Source organism: Lathyrus oleraceus, chromosome 5 (assembly GCF_024323335.1).
Source record: "Lathyrus oleraceus cultivar Zhongwan6 chromosome 5, CAAS_Psat_ZW6_1.0, whole genome shotgun sequence".
NCBI classification, from domain to species: domain Eukaryota; kingdom Viridiplantae; phylum Streptophyta; class Magnoliopsida; order Fabales; family Fabaceae; genus Lathyrus; species Lathyrus oleraceus.
In genome coordinates this window covers 486,491,103-486,495,842 of record NC_066583.1, presented here as the reverse complement: position 1 = coordinate 486,495,842, position 4,740 = coordinate 486,491,103, and the positions used below count along the sequence as shown (strand labels likewise).

The following is a 4,740-nucleotide window of genomic DNA, read 5'->3' as shown; positions in this document are numbered from 1 at the left end:
AAAAATTAGGATGGTTCTTCCAGTTTGAGTTATAGGTATGCGAGTAGGGATTTCCTTGAGCATAGTTCACTTGCTCTGCTTGGATTCCTGTTAGGAGTTGACAATCTGTAGGAGTGTGACCTTGGATTCCACAGACTTCGCAATTTTGAGTTACGGCAACCACGGTGGCTGGAGGTGATACATTCAAACTTTCAATTTTCTGGGCAAGAGCATCCACTTTTGCATTAACATGATCAAGGCTACTTATCTCGTACATGCCTCCTTTTGTTTGAGGTTTTTCTACCATCGTTCGGTCGCTTCCCCACTGATAATGGTTTTGGGCCATACTCTCAATAAGTTGATAAGCGTCAGCGTAAGGTTTATCCATAAGCGCACCACCTGCGGCGGCGTCTATTGTTAACCTTGTGTTGTACAAGAGACCATTATAGAAGGTATGAATTACTAACCAGTCCTCTAAACCATGGTGTGGACAAAGTCTCATCATGTCTTTGTATCTTTCCCATGCTTCGAAAAGAGACTCGTTATCTTTCTGTTTAAATCCATTTATCTGGGCTCTCAACATAGCTGTTTTGCTTGAAGGAAAATATCGGGCAAGGAAGACTTTCTTCAACTCATTCCATGTGGTGACTGAGTTGGAAGGAAGAGACTGAAGCCATCTTCTAGCTTTATCTCTTAACGAGAAAGGAAAGAGACGAAGTCGAATTGCCTCTGAAGTGACACCATTAGCTTTAACAGTATCAGTGTATTGGACAAATACGGATAAATGAAGGTTTGGATCCTCGGTAGGATTTCCAGAAAATTGGTTCTGTTGCACTGCCTGCAACAGCGAAGGTTTAAGTTCGAAGTTATTTGCTTCGATTGCGGGTGGAGCAATACTCGAATGCGGCTCATCTTGCGATGGAGCGGCGTAATCTCGAAGAGCACGAGCTGGTTCTGCCATCTCGGGTATCGGCGAAGGAAGGAGATTTTTGAGATCAGGAATTTCGATTGGAGGAAGATTGTTTGCAGCACGATACTCCCGAATTCGTCGTAAGACTCTGAGATATCGTTCAACGTCGTTGATTCGTAAGTAGTACGGTTCGCCTTGTGAGCGAGTGTGTGGCATACAAATCAACGAAAGACAAGGGAAAAATAAAAATTGCCTTAGTCTCTACAGCGTAACAGAAGAGTTACGATATCGACTAAATAAAAGTCCCCGGCAACGGCGCCAAAAACTTGATCGTGACTTTATGAGTCTATTGGGGTATTAACTGCAAGTGCACAGTCTAATCGTGTAGTTTTAAAAGATATCGATCCCACAGGGACTTAATGAATCGATATACCGTTTTTCTAAGGTTACTTCGTAAAGCTAAGGCGGATGATACTTTGATGATTAGGGGGAAAAATAAAACTAAAATCGGATCTAGATTAAATATCAAATAACGCGGATATCAGTATGTAGTTCGTCGTAATTAGGGAATCAAGTCTTCGTTGGTTTCTTAGTTTTAAAATAAGTCTTTTCCGTAGACACTATTGATTAAAAGTCTTTTCTCAAACTCTCGCTCTGTTGAATCAGACTATGACTTTATATTAACGTACGCTCTCACTATTTAGTTAAATCTAAATTCACTTTTTGAAAGCAATGGAATCTATAGAAACTCTTTTTAAGAAAATACTAACCGTTTAAACACCCTCGTCTCAAACTCTCGCTCTGTTGACTTAGATTATATGATTAAACTTAAATGCTTAACTCTCGTCCTCACATTTAACTTTTAAAAATAATTTTTGAAAATGATTAGAATTTAATTAACTTTAAAAATTGCTCTCGCCCTGATTTAAAGTTAATGTCCAATTTACACTGTCCAGTTAAAAGCTCAAACCGTCGTTCTATTGATTTTAACTTCTTTATGTCTTTTACTCTCGTACAAAAACTTTGGTATTAACTCTGTAAATTGAGACCATAAAAAGAGTGACTATATTTTTAAATAAATTTAAACCAACTCAGTTTTGATTCCTTTATTCCGCTTACTTTACATACTGATATCTAAATTAATTAGCCGGACATGCTAAACAGGCCTAAACAATTATTATGCCTAAATACAGCCATATTAGACAAACAATATTGATAAACAGCAGTACAGAGCATATATAAATTAAAACAATAAATTAATGAACCTGTAAAATTAATAGAAATCTTGGTTGTTCCCTAACTTCGATGCTTGAACACTCCACCACAAACCGGTTGGATTTGTTCTTCACAATCTTCGATCAGACAGAAAAATAAAAACAAAGGAATAAAATACTATGACCTAACGTAAGGTTAGTGTCGCATCCGCGAAAAAACAACCGGCGAAGCTCAAATAAAAACACAACACAGAGCCGCCACTGCGCGTTATTTATCCCAAAATAGGGAAAGGAAACGCTCAGAGAAACCTGGAAAGGAAATGGTCTCGCGACCAAAGAGAAAGGGTAAGGGAGTCGGTTACGCAAGGGGAAGGTATTAGCACCCCTCACGTCCGTCGTACTCGACGGGATCCACGTTCTAAGAAAAGAAAAGGTTGCTAAAACATCACACACACACTCAGGGAACGCAGGTGGGGTTAAGAGAAGGGAGCTCGATAGGACATCGCGTCCTATGCCTACATATCTTGTCTGGAACAAAGAATCAGAGCCACTGTAGTTCGGCTTACGCACGCCAAACAACACAAAACGCGCAAACAGATGGCAAACATGGAGCCCGACAACCACTCGATGGAATTACGTCAGCATCCGAACCAAAACACGCACGAAACGGCAAACGTGGAGCCCGACCGCCAATCACTGGGCTTACGTCGGCATCCGAACCAAACACGCAATCAGATAACAAGTAAACACACGCAAAAAAGAAAAAAAAGGTTGCCCGGAGTGGTCTCGCACGACCACCTGCCTACATACCTCGTCTGGAACAAGGATCAGGGCGATGTAGTTCCCCTGAAAGGGACTGAATTACTAGCCAGAAACCAGGGGAAGACACACTACCAGGGAGCTGGACTCGAGCCTAGTGTTGTCATGCATCGTTACCCTAAGTTCAGTTTTCTATCCTACTTGCATAAGCAAGCCTATCCTAACCAGGAAAGAAGCAAGCATACAAGCATACAAAATAATTCAAGCATACATCGAATGAGAACAAGCATCTCAAACAGATATCCACATAGCACGCACTATAACCAAACAAGGGGCTCACACAATAGGTTTGACTGCCTCAGCAAGTCATCTGTACGGGCTGTGTTTGCTCTTAACCTTGCCATTACGAGGCTAAGGTGAAGCAGATGAAGGGTGAAGTGAGGATCAGACCTCACAGCTCTTATCCCTGACCAGGGAGAGCTTCTGACAAATGAGCATGGGTCCAGAATGGGGGAACCCTTCTATACTCAGAGACTCTGACACAATGTGCACTGCACAAGATCTTGGGCTTGTGATCTCAATGCTACAACCATGTAATGGGAGCAAGGAGAAGACTCAACTGAATAGTGGGGGATAGATTGCATATCCCTACCTTCCACCAATTGCCTTGATTAAGGACTTTACCTGCTTAGGCACAATATTAAACAATCACAAACATTGCCTCTTAAGGAGGACTTCAGACAGTTTGCCCGGTCAAATAACAGACCGGGTCTCCAGACTACATGAAGTTAGGAAGTTATACCTCAATGCAAGTTGCTTAAGCAAAGCAAAGCAAAAGTTCACAAGGAACTGAGCAACTAAAAGTACCTGGAAACAGTCAAACACAGTTAGTACTCAGACAGACAAAAATAAACAGCAAATATTAATCAGTCAGACTATACAAACTAATGCACAACAAAGGCAAGCTATGAGCTCAAGCCCAAACTTCACAACCTACAAAACCAAGTCATGTTAGTGTACAAACAACAAATAATCTCAATTGAATTAACTTGGCTCAATCCCTTTAGGCATTATGCATTTCATCCTGAAAAATCAAGCAAATGTGAGAAACTGGACCTCTAGGCCAAGCCTAGGGTCCAAAAGGGAGAAAAATGTCTAAACAGCAAGTAATTCTCAACCAAACTCAAGTTAACACAAATAGAAAGCCAAAGCAATTAATCCCATATTTATATCATCCACCACATTCATTTCATGCACAAAACAATTCAACTTAGGTCAAATGGAACATCCAACATCCAAACAGAACTATTGCATCCAATTCCATATCAAAACAATTCCAAAAATCCTCAAATAATTTACACCTAAACAGGACCTATTCAAGGCATGGCATGTCAAATTTCAGCTTAATTGGGCAAAGGGAACTATGTCAATGAAAATCAACAAAAACAGACACAATTATATGATCCAAACCATAGCATCAACACATGCATTCACTTCAAAAATTCACAAGTCAATGAAAACAGTAAAGAAATGACTGGGACCAAAAGCATCATGTCCTATCATGTGTCTATAACCAGCATACCAAATTTCATGATCATTCAATACCATATGAGCATTTCACATCAAATATTCAAACATGTGTCACATGAACTTGCATAATCAACCACCAGAGATGAAAAATACCAATCAAATTGAAAATGCAATGGAAAAATCCAGAAAAATACACATAGCATCTTAACATGTTAATGAACATCCATGCAAAATTTCATTCCATTCTAACAAGTCTAGGTCATTCAAATAAATCCAGCAAGTTGACATGATGAGGTGTGACACAAATTGTCACACCTAGATTCCAAAATTCATAACTCAATCACCAGG

At 40.0% G+C, this 4,740-nt stretch overlaps 1 non-coding gene across 1 annotated transcript; it reads left to right on the top strand.

Annotated features, from left to right (window-relative positions):
- The first annotated feature begins 455 nt into the window (after window positions 1-455).
- On the top strand, window positions 456-562 carry LOC127088466 (small nucleolar RNA R71). Its single transcript, XR_007790300.1, has one exon. It is a non-coding gene; the product is annotated as a small nucleolar RNA R71 (small nucleolar RNA).
- Window positions 563-4,740: the final 4,178 nt, after the last annotated feature.